Source organism: Tiliqua scincoides, chromosome 4, assembly GCF_035046505.1.
Source record: "Tiliqua scincoides isolate rTilSci1 chromosome 4, rTilSci1.hap2, whole genome shotgun sequence".
Classification (NCBI taxonomy): Eukaryota; Metazoa; Chordata; class Lepidosauria; order Squamata; family Scincidae; genus Tiliqua; species Tiliqua scincoides.
In genome coordinates, this window is record NC_089824.1 from 64,907,229 (window position 1) to 64,929,664 (window position 22,436).

Consider the following 22,436-nt stretch of genomic DNA (forward strand, 5'->3'; position numbering starts at 1 on the left):
ATATGTGTCTAGCTTTCTTGGACTATAACAGATTGTTCTGATTATCATCCGCTTCACAAAAAGCACTGTCCCCCCCCCCACTTCATTCCAACTGTCAATTCCTGCAGCAGCAATGTATTTTTTTGATAAGAAAAATTGAGGTGGATCCTGAAAGACCATAAAGACACCCCCCAAAATATAGAGAGTGCTACAAGTTTATCCTGAAAACAGGTATGCTGTGGATGATTTCATTAACTTACAGCCCAGTCCTATCCATGGCTTAAGGTGGCAGATATTGTGATCAATAACTGTAAGTTTCAGGCCAGTGGCAGGAAGGCAGCTTCCAACACAGGTGTTGGACACTGGTGGATAGACACGTGGCTAGACACAGGTGACAGTGACCCAAGAACACCTACTTTCCCCTGCCATCACTGGCAAGAGCAGCAACAGCAGTTCAAGGGAAGATCATGGGTTGATTGTGGCTGCAGCCATGCTGGGGGCAGAATGGGGAGAATCTCCAGTGGCAGCTATGCATGCCAAGATCCTATACCTAGAGGTGAGATTTTTCATGATAATAACGAAATAAAGGGCACAATCCTAACCAGGTCTACTCAGAAGTAAGTCCTATTTTGTTCAGTGGGGAAAGTGTGGTTAGGATTGCAGCCAAAAACACATAACACCACTTTCTGCACTGCTCATTTTTGTAAAATAATAATAATAATAACAACAGAAATCTGTGAAATCTGTGAAAAAATAAAACCATTCTCTAACACCTCTACATGCTTATGACTGCATCTGCTGACACTGTACCATCTATATCACCTACCTAGCACACTTTAAAAGCAATTAGAATTTATAATTATAATTTAGAAAAATGCACCCTTGGAATAAAAACACATAACACCTCTTTCTGCAGTTCTAACTCTGGAAAACACCAAAATCCATGAACAAATAAAACCGTAGAAGACCCATTAGAGGCAAGGCAGCCTATAGGAAGGCAGGCAAAATGTTTTTTTACTTACTTCTTCTGGGTACTTACCTCACCGTCTGTTTGCCCCCCATAGTACGCAGCGTGTGCTCCATCAGTGGAACTATGTGCTACTGGATGGCAAGAGATAGGATTGGGCCCTTAATTCAACAAAATTTAGTGATTTATGGTAGGTCTACAATTGCAGCAGAAGGAAATGGAGATGAGTAGATATGCTTGCCCTTTCTCCTTGATCTGAAAATGAATTGGGCTCTTTGAGAGTTCTAATAAAATACTTGAAAACCCGCTTGATGTTTTTTTGTGTGCTTAAGGCCAACACTTGAAAAGCTCAATTTACGTAGCTACTGCTAATTCTTCCCTGTTCCCACTATCCCCAGGGGGACTTTCCTCAGCTGCAAATGATACACAGAGCATCCACTGCAGCCAGAAATCAGTATGTCTGCCTCCTGGTCCTGCCTTGACAGCTTCATGTCAAAGAGGCCAGGGAATTCAGTTATAAAAATAGATAAAAATTCTAAGTTTCTCGAGTAGAATTAAAATATTTACTGAGTTGGGTAAACCTGGTATCAGTTACCCACTCTCCTTATCCATTCTCTACAACCCAAGAGAGGGTTGCGGGCTAAATTTCAAACCTCTCCCCCCATCCAGTTTATTTCTGTTTTCCCCACTGACACTCTAGGGTCTTTCTGCTACCCAAGAGGCCATAGTCCCTTTTCAAGGTCCTATGGGTCTAAGAGCCCTTCCTAGGTTGAGGCCCATCTGTTGAAGCAGTGTCAAACAGGCAATTCTACTACAGCCCTTGAGATGTCTGCAAGGCAGTGGCATAGCTAAGAGGGTGCAGGGGGTAGCAGTTTCACCGGGCATCAAGCTTTAGGGGGACAGCAAGCTGAGCTTGACACTAGTGACCAAAATTGTGAAAATCTTGGTATGTGTGAATAATATAATCATGTTATATATCATTGGAAAGGTAATTTAATGCAGAATGCAATGAAACAAACTTCATTGGAATATCTGTATACTATCAAAAGTTATGGCCAATTAACCAGAAAATGAAAATGAAAATGCCTTATGGAACAAAAAGTGGATTTCCTAAACGCAAAACTGACCTATGATTGTTCTGAGAGCCAATAACATATTATTATGTTATTGACATGTTGCAAAGACATGATTTTCATGACATGTTGCAAAGACATGGTTATCATGATACAGCATGAAACCAATAAGGTGTTAATATGAGTCAGTTCTCATGTCCATGTATCATAATACATGGACTTTGCTCACCAGGTAAAAAGGCACTTTTTCAAGTGGTGCCCCTCTTATATTTAGCAATAACCATCCCTCTTCACCTCAGCACAATGCCTCAAACCTATCAGCGGCACACTTTTTATTTATTCACTTAATTAATTTGATATTTGTCTGGGGGAGGGCTACAAATCCTCTTTGACCCCAGGTAGCAGATTGATGCCTTAGCTATGCCACTGACTGGGGGGGGAGGTAGCAGAGCAAGTAGGTGGCAAGCTACTGGTTGGAGGAGATGGGTTCGTCCCAATTTTCACTTTTAAAAAGACTGGGTATGACGTAACTTTCGGTTGTGACATCACTTCTGGGGCAACATTTTGAGCTTGGCACCGGGCTACACGATCATTAGCTATGCCACTGCTGCAAGGTTTGTCCTCCCTCAACAGTTCTAATCATCATGAGCTGCTGTCAGTCTTCATGATACTTCCCTGGTTTCTTATTTATTTATTTATTTATTTATTTATTTAAATGCTTATACCCTTCTTCTCCCCTTCATAACCAGTGGTCCAACAGACTAACAACAATATAAATATTATAAAATAGTGGAGTGATGCCAAGAGTACTTACCTACCCCTCCTGCTGTTTCTTTAGGCCTCCATGGCCATAGCCCCATTGTGCAGCATGTCTAGCTTTTGTCACTTATGGATGAAGCCCTACTGTCACACCAGCCACAGAAGCAGCAGCCACAGCACAGAATGGGGGTGGCTGGGGAAAGAATAATCAGGTCAGCAACTTAATACTGCACAGCCAGTGGGGTCCTTCCATTTTCAGCTGTACGCCTTTGTGATGCACAAAGTATTACATGCAGCTGGGAATCATAGGGCAGGACCACACGTTCTCAAAGACTTAACTCATTCCTAGGATTGAAAGGTAGAATCCTGAGGTGGTAGAATGGACTGTACCTTTTCCACCTATAGCAGTGGCATTTCACTTTAGCATATCCAGTCCTAGACATGAGAACAGTCCTGCTGGATCAGGCCAAAGGCCCATCTAGTCCAGCTTCCTTTATCTCAGAATGACCCCACCAGATGCTCAAGGAGCACACAAGACAACAAGTGCATCTTTGTGTCCTCCCTTGCATCTTTTTTAAGATTGTGCGCCCTTCGGGAACAGGGAGTCCTTTAGATATTTAATTTTATCTTCTCTATAAACCCATTTGTGAACTTTTTTTTTTTTTGAAGAGTGGAATACATATTATAAACAAACAAACAATGTGACAAACAAACAAACAATTTTTCTCCTCCCTGGCTCCTGGGAACCCACTTAAATCCCAGCTCAGCTGTGTTTGGACCATGGGCAGAAACTTGAACCCAGAACACTACTGAGGGTGTGTGTGTGTGTGTGTGTGTGTGTGTGTGTGTGTGTGTGTGTGTGAAACAAGAAAACATGTACATTATTGTACAAGCCTCCATCTCATGACTAGCTCTACCCTCCCAAGTCATAAGTCTCTGGCAATAAAAGGTAGACCCCAGAAGCCTAAATTCTGCCTACCTGTAGCCTAGAGTCAGATATGTGCCAAGGCCTGGTGTACACACAAATGTTCTGACTTTGTAACAGTCTGTAGATAAAGTCAAACCGATCTGCCACCACCTCACATTTGTCCCCTTGCCCTGGGGAAAACCCCAGAAGCCACAATGGGACAACTTGGACCTGCATGAACTATATAGCTGGCACAGTCCACATTGTCCCATGTTGGTGAATGGAGCCCAGGAAAGGGAATAGGAAGCAGCACACACCACTGCCACTGACTCCACCCCTCTCCTGGGCCCAACCCACCCATTCCACACCCCCATTGCTGCCCTCCTCCTCCCTGTTACGCCCCCTACCTGCCCTCCTCCCACCTCTGCACCACTGGGCATGTAACTTACCATGTTTGGCATGCGCTGGGTCTTTTGCTAGTGCAAGGAAGCGAGAGCAACACTTCATGCCAGCCCACCCAGCTGCTATGCTGTCACAAAGTGCTTTATGACACTTTTGCAAAGGCTAGCACTGGCGCAGAGCTACACTGTGCAGGTGCACATGCTGCAAGCCTTTGACCACAGTTCTGGGGTATTTACAAATGGTTTTGACTTAGGGAAGCATTCAGGAGTGTGGAGCTTCCCTGCTCCCCGCATAGCATGAAGTAGCACCATTGATTTTACAACCACATTCTTTTACTTTGTTTTATAAAACAGGCCTCAGAGAATCAACAAGACTACAGATACAGCCTCTGCACACCAATTCTCAGTTGGCCCAACTGCTATTTAATCACTTCCAATATTTAGTCAGGTGAAGAAAGACAGTGTCAGATTTCTCTATGGGTTTCTTCTTCTTAAGCATAGTAACCTGGAGACCAAATAGGTAACGTCTGTCAAACTGAGAAATCACATGGCCCTTTTCACATGTTGACATTCTTGATATCCAGTTTTCATGGCTGATGTTACTTGGTCCCGTAAGAGTGTTTGTTGTTCCGGAAGATGTGCAGTTGATATTAGAAGTTGCCTTTGCATCAAAGCCAAAATAATATAAATGAGGAGGAAATGAAGGTTTGAAATGTTTAGACATGGAGATTAACTGTGGCCACAAAGCAGATCTCAGTTTGTGAGGAGTTAAAGAAATGGTTCTAAACCACTGATGGTGAAGCTTTTGGGCTCCATGTGACAAAAATTCAGAAAATGCCTAACTTGACTCTGCTGGCATGTCACCACCACAACCCCCACCACCACCACCTAAACAAAAGAAATACAGTTCTTTACATATTTATTTATTTATTTAAAAAGGATACAGTCCAATCATGTGTTGTACTATGTATTATATAAAGAAACGTCAAATAATTACAAAAATAAAATATGAGTAAAACAAACTCAGTTGTTGTCAGGTGTTGGTGAACTTTGGCATGTCACCCAAAATGTCATGGCATGTCACCTTTAACACGCATGTCATCAGTTCACCAGCACTGTTCTAGACTGACATTTGGCTTTCCATTTTCTCTCATGTGTCTGACCTACTTATAGTGCAGTCCTATACATACTTCCTCAGAAGCAAATTCATTATATTCAGTGGTGCTCACTCCCAAGTACATGTGCATAAGATGGCTGCCTTACAGCCCAATCCTATCCACACTTTCCTGGAAGTAAGCCCACTGAATCTAATGGGACTTACTTCTGAGTAGACACGCATAGGATTGGGCTGTTAGTTTTTGTAGCTATATGGTCTGTATGCCATTTAGTACAGGTAGGTGGAAGTGAACCTGCAAAAGAAGACTTTGACCTCTTCTGAGCATTTTCAGAGGCTTCTAATTAACCACAGTGGAATGCAAGATGCTGGACTAAATGATCCTTTGGTGTGTTTCAGAAGGGTTCTTCCTAAGCCCACTGAGTGGCTGCATCTAAGCATGCTCAGCAGCATTAAATATATGAACCTGTAAGGCATTATCTAAAAGGTTGCTGCACCTGCAGCTGGATGTAATCTAAAGCTGTTTAGTTAGAAGGCCTAGGAGCTGTGTTGCGTGGAGACTGGAATGGAGCAGTACATTGGTGAAGAATTGGAAGGAAGTCATGAGAGAAAAGGGGACAACTTAACATTAGGGAGAGGAGCAGCATCTGTGGCCTGGACCTCATTAAAATAACCTACCAATAGACTAGAGGTAGAATATCTTTCCTCTGATTCTCTCACTGGTTCCCAGTGATGGCCACTGTTTGACTGGGAACTTCCAGAAGCCTCAAGTCATATGGCTGAGAAGCATGAAACCAGCTGCACCACCAACCTGCCTCTGCTCTCCTCCTGCAGCCAACCCACATGGGCACAGAACGTTCCAGTCCCAGGTGAATTGGAGGACCTGTGAATACAGAAGTACTCTGTTGTCGGCAGAGGATGGTGGAATTTCATTATTTGTTTTATTTCATTTGTTTAAATGGCCTGTTTTTAATTGATTGGTATGCTTAGTCTTGGGTGGGCAGGTGAGCACATACACAAGACACAACATACCATTTCAGTGCAACCATGTCAGTATGTGGGAATGGGAGGGATGACTGTTGCCTGTATAGAACTTTGAGGTCCTACTCTTAAACTGCCAGAGAAAAATATCTAGGGCAATTCTTAAGAAGTAAATAATTGTTCCATTACATTTAGCTAGTAATAATTACACCACTTATCATTACATTCTGAAAATGGAATACTGAAAAATGCATCCGTATGCTCTCTCTTTTTGTATCAGATTGACTAATGCTGTTGAAAGTATGCAAGCACTCTTAATTTTATATTGCTTTGTGCTATGTTGTTGAGGGAAATATTTTCAAAGGTCAACTGAACAGACGGAACAATTTACTCCTCTTTGTTGAGAACAGTGTTAAAGCTGGATATATGAATAGACTGTATTTGTAAAAAAAAAAAAAACTAAGGATCTCACTCTGAAAGCTGCTACTGTATTTAATTTAAAGCAGACGTTATAAATTACTCTTCCAAGTACACAAGATCAGTAGTTCTATAGAGAAAGATATTTTGTGCAGGTGGCTTGGAAATGTGTTGCTTAAAAAGCCAGGAAGGCTGAAATCCTATACGAATGTATTTGGGAATAAGTTCCATTGAACTCGATAGGGCTTACTTCAGAACAGACTGCATAAGATAGCAATGGTAAAACCTGTTGGAAATCACCTTGCTGAATACTCTCAATGCATACAGAGTGTACTTCCTGTCATTTTCAAACGGTGCCCAGCAACTGTGGATGTATGCACAAGTGACTCTTTCTAAATTGGGTCACTGCAAGTCTCCTGACTGATGGTTGTTTTGGTGACCTATTTAGAAAGGTGGAAGGAATTCAGGTCACTTTTTACTGCTTCCTGTCCCTGTCTCCATCACAAGCAAACATGATCAGCACAGATGCAGCTGGCACTGCTAACTCTTCAGTGATTGTGGGCATGGAGAATCTGCCTTGCATGTGCAGAGACCCCTTTTGCACTCTAGGCTCTTGGTGTCTTGCTCAGTATTATTGCAGCTGACTTGACCGCTTGTTGAAATGATCGTTGGCTCATGCAATGCGCCAAGAAGTGAGTATGACCGATAATGACTGGAGTGAATGAAATGGAATAGGCTATTTATTACATAGCCAGCAGTAATAAGCATGAAATTTCCTGAAGCCACTGTACATTTTAAGGCAATTCCTAGCTGGTTAAATAATTCCTGAGCATAAATGAAGGGCCAGATCATCCATGAGGCTAACAGGAAGCAGATTGGTTGGGGGCGTTCAGCTCTATCAGAAGTTGATTCGACTTCTCCTCCTCCTCCTCCCGCTCCCTGGATTGGAAAAAGAGGAGGATAGAGAAGAACAGAAAATGTGGAGGTAAGGGGAGTGCTGAGGTGGAACATTGGAAGGTGGGAGGAGCAGATTCTGGCACATCGTCTGTACTTTTAACAGGCTACTCTGTAAATGCTTTGAACAATGATAGTAAATGGGACTTACTCCTGGGTGTGTGTAGGATTGCAGCCTAGGATTGTTAAGAATTTTCCTGCTTGATGATGTCACTTCTGGTCATGACATCACTTCTGATGATATCATGAATCCTGACAGATTGTCCCGGTGCTAAATGTGTGAGAACCACTGGTGTATACTACACCAAATGGTCTCTTTCAAGCTTCTTTACTTGATTCTAAACATTGACTTCTTTGACATTTGCTCAGATCTGGGAAACTTTCAACTATGTCCATAGAAGGCACCACATTAACTCCAGAGACGCTTGATCTATTATAGGTGCAGTCTTCAATCCGTACAGTGTCACCTCAATTCAAACATACGCACACATACCTACCCCTTATTTCCTCACCTAGCAATGGGGTTCCAAATATATTAAAATTAATGGTCAGTCCCTAAGATGCCATGGTTGGGTGAGACACCAGAAGCCTTCAGAAGGGGAAAACAAAAAACTTTGACAACTCCCTTTCTCTTCCATACCTTTAAGAAAGTAAATTAGCTGTTTGATCCATTTATAGAAATGTAAAGATGCAATGGTTTGATTAATATTAATAGCTTTTCAGTTTCATGCATTCATGAATAGACAACAATACTAAGGAAGCCTAGTTAGCGATGCATTTTAATGACAGCCCTTATGTTTTATTCATGCAGCATAGACTCAGAAGTGCCCTTTCTTAACGAAAGGGAAGCTGCTGGGTCGATTTTTAGCCCTCGTGCCTAATCAAGCATCTCAATCACAGTAGCATTTCTATATTTATTATTTTCTCATTAAAAAAATTAAAACAGAGACCTTGATGAAGAACAGGTGTAAAATTAGAAATGTTGGTCATCCTAATTTAAGGCTGCAAGATTTAAACACAGTTATCAAGCCCCCTGGCAAAACATTAAACCACGTAGAGCCTAAGCCTATCCTTTCCCTCACCACCGATGCATTTGCACAAAAGGCACATACTGTATCCAGTGGGGGGGAGAACAGGAGGCTTTAGGAGGGGAAAGGGGAAATAATTACCCCTCTGTAAGCCATCCCTCCCCAATGGTTCTCCTTGAACCTACACCAACTCTTCAGCTGGCCTAAGTCTAAGGAAAAGAAAAGAGTGGGGAGGTTTTGAAAAGAGGGGACTGGATCCAGCATGTGCCCTTGCTGTGAGATCCACCCCTCTTCTATTCTTTTCTCCCCACCAATTTTGCCCTCTTCCTGCCCCCTCTGCTGCCTTACCATGTCTGCGGAGGGGGCACAGCAGAAACCTGTGGCGGTGTCACTGCTCTGCAGCTGAGTATGCAAAATGGCCACTGATAGAGCACTGTGCACACTGTCAGCAGCCATTTTGCAACATAACAAGTGCCTTCTGCTGTGTCAACGCACTCCATAGCACAGCCCAATCTGGAAAGAGAACTGAAGTCAAAAAAGCCAGCACAGGAAAAAAAAATGGAGTTCAGCATAATACTAATTTGTACAGTTCAAAAATTAGTCTGTTCTACAGGTGTCTTTTGTGGTGTCTTTCCAGTGTCTTTTGTGGGCCTAACAGTGGAAGAAGGTGCCATGTTTAAGCTTTGTCATCTTCAGGTAGAGCTGGGAAAGACTCTTGTCTGAGACCCTTGAGAACCCATTGCCAGTCAGTGTAGACAATATTGAACTAAATGGGTTAATGATCCAGATTCAGCTGCCTGTGCTCCCCTCTTTACCATTGCAAGAACTTAACCATAAGAACAGGCACTGCTCCTTCAGCTGGTAGCAACTGAGAAAAGAACTTTGCTTTGCCCTTCTTTCACTGTAAATATATGGAAAGAAACATGTTAGGCTGATTGATATACACAAGCTATTTTGGTATCCAGAGCTCTCTTTTTTTGCATATCACTGTGGATAGGACATAGAGGGTAGAGTGTATCGTTCACACTTCTCTTGCTGTCTGTGTAGTAATTTGTGTAGTGGCCCATTGCATACAATACTTCATGTCAATAAAAGTCCATCATTCTTGCAACCTATAAGTTATAAGCCTAATGAGCAGAAAATCACCCAGTGCAGGGGCATCATTTTGTTTCCTCAATGTGAAAGGTAATGAACTATCCAAAATCAAGCTATTTTTTCCCTTCTGCTTTTGTTTCTGGGCCAGTTGTCAAGAAAGGCTGGAAGCAAGGCAGAATTTTTTCTTCTTCTTACCTGCTTTCCTTTTTTTACGGCTGTGCATCACAGCTGAATTTGTGCTTGCTTTGCCCCCTTAAGCTGGCAAAAACTGAGTTCCATGGGTCCCTGGACTGCTCAGGACTACCGAGACACAGAGGTTGTTATCAGTTTCCACCCACCTACCAGGACTTTTTGTTTCAGTTCACAGTTCTGTGTCTCTATGTCACACCACATGCGATTAGTGCATGCCTTTCTGGTGTCATTCCAAACTATCAGTTCCTTTTTCTAAGGATTGATTAGATCGTAATCCCGTGAGCCTCAATTTTTACCATCATTAATTTTATGTTACATATTGTATAGCAGCTTGGCACTTAGGTGCTTAAGAATCATTTTGAGGTTAACAGCCCAATCCTAACTAATTCCCACACAGCAATGTAGCAATGCCAGCATGGGCTAATCTGCATCCTGTGGAGGAATTTTGGCTGCTGTGGTCTCCTTGTGGCAAGGGGACATTTGTCTCCTTGCCCCAGGGTAAGCCCCAGCAGCTGCCATGGGCCAACTTGGACCTGGGCCAGCGATATTGCTGGTACAAGTCCAAGTTGATCTGTGTCAGAAGTCAGGCTTGGGAAGAATGATAAGGTCAGGCCTGGAAAGGAGGATAGGATACATCATGCACTGGTGCCACCAATTCTGCCCCCTCTTGGGCCCAATCTTTCCACCTCTGACACAATGTCGTTCCACCCCCTCCCTTGTGCCAGTGTTTTTGGCTCTATCAGGTGTCCCTGCAGCCACTGGAACCAGCTACAGCCTTCCTGCCAATGCACCTACTAGAAGCACCATCACAAAATGTTTTATGGGTGCTTCTGCAACAGTGCGCGCACTGCACTCCGTCAGTGCAGGCCCAAGATAGGATTGGGCCACAAAAAGAACAATTCTGATTCATAGCAAGTAAAAGAGTAACCACAACAAAAACATTGATCTTTTACAATTTTATCTTGATCACACAAAAGCAAGCCTTTGAATGCTGCTGTGAATGTGACTTCCCCCTGTCCTCCAAGCTCCATGTCCCAGGACAGAAATCTATAATGGTACTTCTGCACTCCAGAGCTGGTCTTCATGTTTCATTGACCAATTTAAGACTACTTGCAGTGTCTCCTTCAGTATGCTGAGTGAACCATGTGATTAGCTGTTCATGTATAGTAGCTCACCATGTGGACTAGGCGCCATAGTATGGTTTGTTGCCATGCTAGCTCACACCATGCATTTTAAATAATAAGGGTTGCTGTATTTGTAACTAGAAGAACACAAACATCATCCAAAGTCCTCCTTAGATGTTCTCTAAGAAGAGGGCATCGGTAAGAAGGTTCAGGAATATGTCAGCAAGCTCTCCATTCCCTTTTTCAGAACAATGCTGCCCCCCCCCCCCCAAGAAGAGCTATGGAACAATGGTAGGGTTTGTCAGCATGCACCCAGACACTGTCATAGTTATGGAAATACACCGTTGCTGAAACAGTGCAGCAATGGCTCTTAGTAGGTAATGGAACCATGTGTGATATTGTCAAAATAATATTGTGAAAGACAAGAAAAGATAAATTGTTGTTGCCTTAAATATTGTTCTTCACTAAACAAGCGATTCAAGTTATATCTCTTGCTTTGCTGTTGGGGAAGCAAGGGGAGTGCGCTTATGTCCAGAGCTGCTTAATAATTGGACTCATTAGAACCAAAAGTGCCAGTAAATACAAAGGGGAGAGGCAACCCTCCTTAAACACAATGTTTTTTTCCACAGTGAAAAAAATATATGACCCATGTAATAATTAGCTATCTGGTAATTACTTGTCTAATAATTGCAGTTATGATCAATAGTCGTGGCAAAATGATAAGTTAGTGTGTGTGCAGTACTTTAATCACAGAATTAACACTTGGCTACTGGGAAAGTAGTAATTTACTTGACTATGTTTATCACTGAAGGTCAAGACAAAATTATTCATTTGTTGCGTATCTCCCTTGATGTGCAGTGAATGGAGATGTTAATGAATTCTTTGTTAAGTTAAGCACACATTTTTAAAACCAAATCTGCATTTTCTCTGTGAAGGCAGAAAAGTGAACCCTGAGAATCACCCATGCTGAGTACTTGCACGTACCTCCCCCCCCCACACTCAATCAAAAGAAAAGCTCTTACATGGACGGCATACATACTTTGAGAAGGCTTGCCTGATTAGCTGAAGCAACCTTGGAATAACTCCATTCTTTTATTAAGTAGAAAAAATTATCATTTTTGTTTCAGCTATTCAGAATACTAAAGAAGCATACATGGAAAGGGAACTTTACACAGTGAAGAAGATCACACATCAGTCAGCATGTCCATTACCTGGGCACTCTTCAAACAAGGATGTGAGACAGAGGCTTGGGTTAACTGGGTCACATTATTAAACAATGAAAATTGCAGCAGGGCATAAACAACCCCCTAGGCATGCGGACACAAGCTGGTGAAAATGATCCTATCCGCCTACCTCCCCTGGGTACCTCCCCTGGGAGGTAAAATAGCTTAAAAGAGCTAACTAATGGTTCATTTACTAAAAACATACCAAGCTACAATTAACTCCTAGAAACCAAGGACTTCAAGAGACCATCTGACTCAAGACTGCGCTCGGTTGAAGACCGAGTGAGCCCATAACAGCCAACCCTGTAAGTCTGAGGCAGTTGGAAAGCTCAGGAAACATCAGCCATGTTTCTGGAACGTTTTTCTACTCTATCTAGAGGGCTTGCCAGTCAAATTCACTGATCCGGACAAGCAGATTGGTACTGGCTCGCCTCCAGGCCTTGCCAACCTCAGAATGGACACTGAACATAGCAAGAAACAGTTAAAATTGCATCCACTTAAAAAACCCTGTCAGCCATCAAGCACCATCCTGAACAGAAAGGTCTTAAGGCCCCACCAAAAGCTCTCCAAAGAGAGAATTCTTAATTCCAAGGGGAAGGAGTTCCACAATTCAGACACTACCGCAGAGAAGGCCCTATACCTCACTGCCATCCCCTTCACCTCTGTCAATGGCAGCATGGTTGAAAGAAGCTCCTCTGATTATCTGACACCCCTGCTAATTGGGTAAGAGGCACTTTTTCAAGTGGGTGCTCCTTTTTTTAGCAGGGGGAGAGTAACTGGCCCACCTCACCCCAGCAGTGTCTGTTCTAGTGGCTGTCTGCTGGTATTCATTTGCATCTTTTAGATTGTGAGCCCTTTTGGGACAGGGAGCCATTTAGTTATTTGATTTTTCTCTGTAAACCGCTTTGTGAACTTTTAGTTGAAAAGCGGTATATAAATACAGTGGTACCTTGCATAACGAATGCCTTGTGCACCGAAAAACTCGCAAGACGAAAGCGTTTTTGAGATTTTTTCTGGTGACTCGCAAGATGAATTTTCTATGGCCATGCTTCGCAAGACGAATTTTTCCTATGGCCGTGCTTTGCAAAACAAATTTTTAAAATTAAAAAGTTGAAGTTTTGTGCTTGAAATTTTTGAAATCCTCTGTACAGTATGTATGCCTTTAAAGAGCACTTAATAAACACTTTGTAAACCAAATTTGACTTTGTTCTGACTTTTTTTGCCCATAGGAACGCATTAATTAAATTTCAATGCATTCCTATGGGAAAACGCGCTCCGCAAAACAAAATTTTCGCAATATGAAACAACTTGCGGGACAGATTAATTTCGTTATGCGAGGTAACTGTACTGTTAATAAAATACTGTTAATAATTATCTCAAAGGATGAATTGGATTGCAATAGGGAAGCCTGAGACATACAGGGCCTTAAAAGGAAAAACTAGCACCTTGAATTGTGCATGGATACTAATCAGCAAGCAGTGGCCCGACTGAATCAAACCAATGAGCCCCTGCAGCCACAGGGGCAGCCACATTTTGTGCTAATTGCAATTTCCAAATAGTCTTCAAAGGCAGCCCCGCATAGAGCACATTACAGTAATTTCAGCCGCAATCCTCACCAACTTTCCAGCACTGACCTAAGGGCAATGCAACTCCGAGATAAGGGAACAAACATTGCCTTACCTTAAAAGGAGGCCTCCATGATTGCCCCCCAACTGCAGGATGCAGCACATGCCCCACTAGCACAGCTATGTCAGTGCTAGAAAGTTGGTTAGGATTGTACCCTTAATCTAGATGTCAGTAAGCCATGGGTCACTCTGGCCAGGTTTGAGTGATTCAGATTTGGTTGCAACTGTTGGATCAGCCAAAACTGAGCAAAATCTCTCCTCACCACAGCTGTGCGTCCAGGATAACCCCTACACTGCTGACCTGCTCCTTCAGAGGGAATGCAGCCCCATTCAGAGCAGGGTCCAATGCCTGCAATGAGCATTTCTAGACCAGGAGAACTTTTGTCTTCCCAGGATTTAATTTCAGTTTGCTCACCAACATCCAGCTCCCAACTGCCTCCAGCCAGCAGTCTGGGACACCAAGCACTCCATTGGACCAAGTCCAATTTTAAAGTTCCTAGTTTGAGTTTCTAAATTTGGTTGGACCCTATTCTGTGTTATTATCAATAGCCACATAATAGAAATATACTTCCAAGTTATTTTCCATATGTAGAATGTCACTTGCCAAAGGTCAATTCTGCAGCACTATCAAAGATGCCCACTAGGGTTCGCGTCACCCAGTGCGGGATGCCAGCGCTTCATGCAGTGGACGGGGCAACACCCCAGGTGGTAGGCGTAGTGATGTACCATCACTCTGCCCCCACTGGTTTCTTGGCTGTACCTTTTGATAGAACAAAGATAGAACACATTCTGCATGAAATTATGCATTGATTGATATATAACATGATGGTATTATTCTTCCAAATTATGATTTTAGTTATTGTGGTCACTAGTCGTGTCTCACACACACACACACCCGGGTGTCAACTTACTAACACCTTATTGCAACAGTTCTCAAACTTTTAGCACCTGGACCCACTTTTTAGAAGGACAATCTGTCCAAGTCCCACCAGAAGTGATGTCATGGTGGAAGTGACATCAGACAAATTAAAATAAATAAGTATAAATAATTAAAGTAAAACAAATAAATAAGCAGAAACCAGCCCTGTTCCTCCAAGTGAATTTCCCTTGTAGCCTGCCTGCAATAACACCCCACCCTCCAAAATCAGTAAGGTTTTCAGCCCTGCCCAGTTCAATTTAAGAACTTCTGTTTAAACCAGATCACTGTCAGGATCCACCTGGCTTTGCAGGTCTCAAAAAAGTTCACCTTATCAGCTGAAGCCTCCATTTTGATCCTTTTTAGTGAAGTGGGAGGCTGCCTTCTGGAGCACTTGTTTAGCTGCAGGTGCATAGGATCAGGACCATTCTGGTATCCTTGCACTCTCCTTCACCTGATCTTCCACACCACCCAAGGCATGTTTGCTTACTCATGAGTAAATGTGACCATGAGGCTTAGTTCTGCTTGGAGGGAGGGGCACCCTTCTCGGGTGTTTTTGGGGGCTGCTTTCATTAGGACCATTCTGGTGTCATTGGATTCCTCTCAGCCTGCCTTTTCCGATGGACTCACAAGTAAATGTGCTATACAGCTCACTTTCACTTTCCATAGGGATCCATGCATTTTTTGTTCTCTGGTTTTTTGGCCATGACTTTTGATAGAAAGCAGATATTTCACTTGGGTTTTTTGCATTGCATTCTGCTCAAAATTCTGCATCCAACGGTATATAATATGATGGGATTACCCCTATCCACTGCAATTTTAGCATGACAACCCCCCCCCAGTGCGCATCACCCCCCGTGTGCGTCACCCGGTGCAGCCCGCACCTCCCGCAACTCCTAGCGATGCCACTGAAGATGCCATACAGTACTGTGAAAGCCAGGCCGCCAAAAGTATTTTGCTTTCATTAATATTATTGTTTCTCTGATGCATTCTACCTAAAAGGATCTGATCTCTTCTTCTAAAGTCTATACAGCATGTACAGAGCAGCGTGCTTTGCCCTCGCAATTTTGGCATGCAACCAGGCTCCTTCCAGTCTACCCACTCACTTCCAGGAAAGGTTGCTGTTCCCACAAATTATGTGAAAGACCCATTATTGAATTTCCTAGTATTTGTCTTTGATTGGAATGTAGCTTGGGAAGTTACCAATTTTTTCCAAAGTAAGCAGAGGAGTGGGGGTTAACTTTCCCCTACCACTATTTACCTAATCAAAATATCTCACACTCATTCACTCACACCTTCTGCTTGTCTTATGAGTAGCCAATAGGGGACATGTATTTTCCCCCCTTGGCAAATAACTTTTGGGGACTGAATTCTGAGCATGTGTTTCCCCTGCCATCTGAAGCAAGGTCAGTTTCCATAATAATACTATACCACTTTTCAACAAGACTTGAGACTTAAGAGACAGAGGGCACAATCCTAACCAACTTTCCAGCAGTGACATAGCTATGCCAGTAGGGCATGTGCTGCATCCTGCAGTTGGGAAGCAGTCACAGAGGCCTCCTCAAGGTAAGGCAATGTTTGTTCCCTTACCTTGAAGGTGTATTGCCCTTACCTCAGTGCTGGAAAGTTGGTTAGGATTGTGCCCAAAGTCGCCTCAGTGGTGGCACTGACATTCTCTAGAGCAGTGTGTCTCAAACTGTGGGTCGGGATCCACTAGGTGGGTCATGACCCAATTTCAGGTGGGTCCCCATTCATGTCAATATTTTATTTTTAGTATATTAGACATGATGCTACCATGGTATGTAACTGCACTGGGGAAAATATTACATACCTGTACTTTTGACAAACTACTATTTATATTCTTTTAACAATGATAGTAAATGGGACTTAATCCTGGGCAGAAGTGCAGCCTAGGGTTGTTAAAAATTGTCCTGCTTGATGATATAACTTCTGGTCATGACATCACTTCTGGTGGGTCCCAACAGATTCTCAATTCTAAAAAGTGGGTCCCGGTGCTAAATGTGCGAGAACCACTGCTCTAGAACATTCTCTCTACATTTTGCTTTCTCATTACCAACCTTCAGAAGGGCAGAGAAGACCATATCATTTGAATGAGTTTCTGTTGTGCATGCATGTACTATATATGCGCAGATGTATACCCACACTGTGCTGTCAGTTTGTATTAATGTCCTGTCTATTTATAAAAGGTATTTCTATACTTACAGAAGGCTTACACTTTCCAATTAAAAAATAATAAAATAATCAGTGGAAGCAACACAACAGATACAAATCGGCAATTCGCTCAAAGAAACAAACCAGTGGAACAGGACCAGGCATAGTAAGTTCAGTGGGGCTTACTATGCTGTCAGCATGCTGAGGATTACAACCAATGAGTATGTTTAACTTTTGGTTTTCATTTGGAATGGCATTTGGATCCCATCAAGATAGTTACTCTCTCATACTCTATATATTTTGATAATGTTTCCTGAGGGGCCCCCAAGTACTCTTAAGGCTCATAACTAAACTCTTTGTTAAAGTTTCTACACAGAAATTATTACATAAGAAGGGGAGAGCACTGCTGAAGAAACAGTATCAAGATTTTGACAAGTTCACACTTAACTCAATAATGAGAGAGAACAATTTGAGTTTCTCATTCCTTTCAGTTTATTATGCCACAGCAAGCCTGAACAGTTTTCCTGCTGTGAAAACCAGGTGAGAATTGCTTATGCTTCAAGCTATCCATTTGCACCTTTTCTCTCTGCTACGAATGCACAAGCAACTCTTCCGTCAGAAGTGAAGGGGTGCTGAAATTACACAATTGCTGGTTTCTTTCTCCTGGAATGAGTTTCAAGTGGAATATATATATATATATATATATATATATATATATATATATATATATATATATATATTAGTCAAATCACTCCATTAGTGAAAATGCAGTAATGTTAAGACCCATTTGAATTCTTGTCAAGCCAAGGTATGGTTAGGGACATGTAGAAGAATGCCTCTATCTTCTTCATGGCATACTGTTTGTGTTGTTCTAATAGTTGGGGGGGGGGGACTCCATAGTGTGGCTAGGGGAAAATGCTTAGTTCTCCAAACTTATCTTAACTCCTCTTTTGAGGTCTCTGTTATATTGCAATCTTTATTAGCCTCCACTGACCCTAACATCATTTTCCAGATAGCTACATTTATTTCACAAATAGTGGCGTCCAACTTGAAGTTGTCCCTACTTCCTGAGGTCCGTGCTTTATAATTGTCAATTTTAGTTTGGTATGTTATGGTTCTCTAGTCAGCTCTTTTAAGTTTTTTTTTCCTCTTGTATATGTAAGTGTGTATGTATTGTAACTGTATGCCAATAAAGGTACTGAAACTAGTTGGGGGGGGGGAGACTCTCTCCAAATTGCTCAGTTGTACACAATCGAAATATTAAAACTAGAGTTTAGATCATGTGCAAGGAGGTTTGGATGACATCTGTCCATCCATTCAGTTAGGAGAAGGGAAATGGTGTGCTGGAAGGAGGACCAGGACAGTCCTGTATGTCCCTAATTGTACTGGGAGCCCCAATTTGAGTGGCAACTGAAAATCACTGTCTCAAGCTGAGGTGACTCAGAAGAGTCTTTTGGGGGGGGCAGTGGAGGCAATGTCCTGCTACTAGTGTTGAGCACACCTGGAATGAGCCTTTCAGCACTGGCCATTTTCTGTTGAATAGCACCAGACAATCCAATAATACTTGTAGGTAAGGTAAGGCTTGAGATGCTCGTCACCACCTAAATGTGAGTTTTAATTACTAGAACGGAGGTATTGAGCTTAACCAAGTACGTAATCTGTAGATGGCATCATGCCTAAATCATGTTGGATGTCAGCCAAGGACCCTAGACCATCAGAGGATACACCTGGCTGATCTCACCCCTGAACCCTCAGTACCAGTACCCAATGCACCATTAAGGGGACAAGTGGGAGGTCCTTTTGAGGATCCTTAGGAAAACATGAATTATTATACAGACAACTGTCAATTGCAGTCACCTTAAAATATAGTCACTTTATCTTATTTTATTCCCCCCACACTACATTAAGGAAACAGGAAAAATAGTTATGCTCTATCAATTTAGTCTTATTTGCACATCCAGGCACCTGCTGTAAACTGTTATTTTTGACTAAAGGCATTCTTTCATGCAAGTATGATCATAGGTACGAGCTGCTGCAAAAAGACCAAATGGCTCCTTTTGCCACTAGTATTGTCATAGGAACTATGATTGACAATATCCCTGCTTCCTCAATTCTCAAAGTTTATCAACATGTGAGGGTAAACTCAGGAATGCAAGTTTTGTGCTACCTACCCTTGAACTTGTTGGAACACCTATGTATAAAGCAAGTACTTCTTCATACTACAAGTCCACATATGTGTCAAGGTAGAAAAACTTTATTGTGATCTGGAGAACATACACAGTACTGCATCTGAAATTATGGTAATAAAATGTGCTATCACAATTGGGGACTTTAGGGCTGGCTGCTGCCTACATACACACTTTGACTCATATTGAAATTCTCTCTCTCTCTCTCTCTCAATGCTTCTATGCATATAGACTGTAAAGCTGAAAAGAAACAGCTATGCACAAAACATCCTATAGTTAGAAGTGTTTGTTTCCAGTAAGATAGGGTTACAGCCTAAGTCTTACTGAACACAATGGGCTTATTTCTGAGTAAAATAACACCATTTGCAAACATTTCCACCTATTGTCCTACTTGTGTATTGCATTCATGTCAATATTAGGCTCTGCTCTTCACTATTAGGGAAGATCATCACCCAACACATGTAGCATTTTGTGTGTTTCAGATACACACAAACACGTAGCTGGTGTGTTTCAGATACAAACCCAACACATGTAGCTGGTGTGTTTCAGATACAAGTGAAAACATCACTTGAACATCACTCTGAACATCAAAGGCAATGAACTCAGCAGCAGCAAGAATGTATGATCCCTATTGTGTGTTCTTGGATTTTCTTCCATAAACAAGACACACTTTTTTTTACTGTGAGACAGACTATTTCCTTAAGGCAGGGTCTTTTGAACCCCAGCCTGGGAGCTGGATCCAGGGTTTGGGTGGATCCGTCCACCTGGTGAGCAGACCTTTCCATTCCACCTGGGCACCATGTGAAGTCCCCCTCAAACCAGAGGTCAGGCATGCTCTGGGCAGTTGTGACTGCCCAAACATTCTGTTGCGCAGTCTTCTGGGACACCGGGCAGCAGATGTGACTGCTCAGAGTGTCCCTGTCCCCTGATTGAGGGGGACTTTGCGTGGTACCCAGGCAGAATGGACTCAGTTCAAAACAGAACATTGAAATATAATTTCCTGTTTTCTAATTAGTTCTCTCACTATTCAAGTAAAAGCTAAAAAAAAAATCCATAACATAACATTTCCATTCCATAACATATTGCTCATCGGGTAAGAGTAAATTACAAACTCTCAAGAAGATGCAAACACATGCTGGTGTCAGCAGCTACATTTCTGGTGCTGCAGATGCAGGATAGGTAGGGGAAGAGTAGAAGAAGAGAGAGGCCTCTTTTCTACCATAGCAGCAGCAGCAGCAGCAGCAGCAAGAGACAAACAGGCAGGGTGTTGCAGACTAGAAGGTGAGTTGAATTGTTTTCCAGCTCAGATGGAAGTAGGAGTGTGTGCTGCTTGCTTCAAATAGAGAAGTAAGCACTATATGTTGCAAGGTTCACATTCAGAATCAAAGAATAGAGTCAAAGAGATCTTTCTGCATCACTGGAGAATATTCCAAAACACCAGTGCAGAGAAGTTACAATATTATATATGCTTTCTTGTTACCCAAAATAATCCAGATTCTGTTCTTATTTTCATTAAAAGTGAGTATCATCATTGGTTCCTTGAAGAAAATCAAATGGGAGAAAGCAGGAAGGGGGACAAAGCTGTTAAATTTTCTGAACTCATATTAAAAAAAACAACAACAAGTTTTCCTGATCCACATTTTTCATTTCCAAGTGTATTCTGAATGCATCTTTGGCTACAATAGAACTTTCCTTGTGAATTTAAGGATGTTGGAGATGACTTCCAATAGGTGGAGTGAATTCCTTACTTAGGGTGATTACCTTAAACAGGAACTCTAGGTATTTGACAGTATACACAGCTGAAAAACTCACTGATAGGCAAGGAGAATACTTCATGCAATTTAGAACCATCTGTATAATAGTTACCTTTACTGCTATGGCACCTATCCAGCATAAAAAAAGGTAGACAACACTGCAGGTGTGCGCTGTTTAACAACCTTCTGCTTAACGATGGACCACATATACAACAGTGGTCAAAGCACAGCAAAGAGGCTCTTAATGAGGCAATCAGGTCTCCCATAGCCTGCTGCAGAGGGACTGTTTACACAATGAAGTGGCTCTTAATGCAAAGAAAAGACAATCTTATCTCGAGTAGCCTGTACAGCCAGCTACTGTCTGGCAGGTAGTGTTTGTTTACACATAAAAGGCACTAGACTGGGCTTAATGTTCACTTAACAACATAATCGCATAATAACGGCGATTGCAGAACTGTTAGGTGGCGCACACCTGTACGAAGGGGCCAAAACAAGGAAAAATTGAGTAATAGAAGCTTGCATGTACAACTTAAAAAAGAAAAGGTAATCATTTTCAGGGTCAGCTTCAATACTCAAAAATAGTGGGGCTAGTGCTGTAGTCAGCTTTAAAGTTGTGGTAGGAGCAAGTGCTTGAACTCTCACTTCCTGTTGCATTTTCACCATGTTTCAATCCCCCTCCCAGTGCACACTATAAATAAAATAAACCCACAATTGGTCCAACATTATGCATTTAGCTTTGGTACCATAAGAAATAGGGTAGGTCCCTCAGTCAAGTTACCTCAGGCAGCTGTACGGAAGTGAATATTGATAGCAAGGAACAAGGAGAAATTTCCTTATTCCAGTTAAGGAATAAACTAACTCAGTCTTTAAGATTACTACAATATTGCAAGTATGTACAATTTTTGTGTGAGAGCTTTCCTACTCTCCAATACAGCTATTCAGTATCAATCTCTCTCTAGTGAAAGGGATATCTTGATCCAGGAGCACCTTAGCACACCTCAAAACACTTATTTCTGTAAGTAGCCTCATGTTCTATATTACGTACAGATATCTGTACCATGGTCTAGCAAAATTAAATGTACACACCAAAGAGACCCACAGGAAGCCAAAGATGTTGATGCTGTTTCCCAAAGACACACAGTCTGAAAAATCAACCCATATTTCAAAATGAAAATAGAACAAAAGACAAAACACTGGAGGTCAGAGTCTATTTAAGGTATTACAGACAGGAATTTTGTCTGAACAAAACCTGAATGCGATTTCCTATTTCCTTTTGAAAAATAAACATGTTATTCAAGCCATCAATAGATTTTGCTCTGTATTTCGTATTGAGAGGAAAAAAAACACCCCAAGTGTTCATTGTAATCCTAGAGTTTTCAAGTAATTGTGCTTAGGATTGCAACCTAAATTGCTTTTCCTAGCAAAATTTGGTGTGCCCCACCCTGGGCCTGACATACTCCCTGCAGTGGTTCAGATCGATGCCAGCAAAATAGCTGGGTTAGTTCTGAGTAAGCCCATAGGGAATTAAAGAGCATAGGTGGTAAGAAAGCATTTTCTTTACTTACCTTT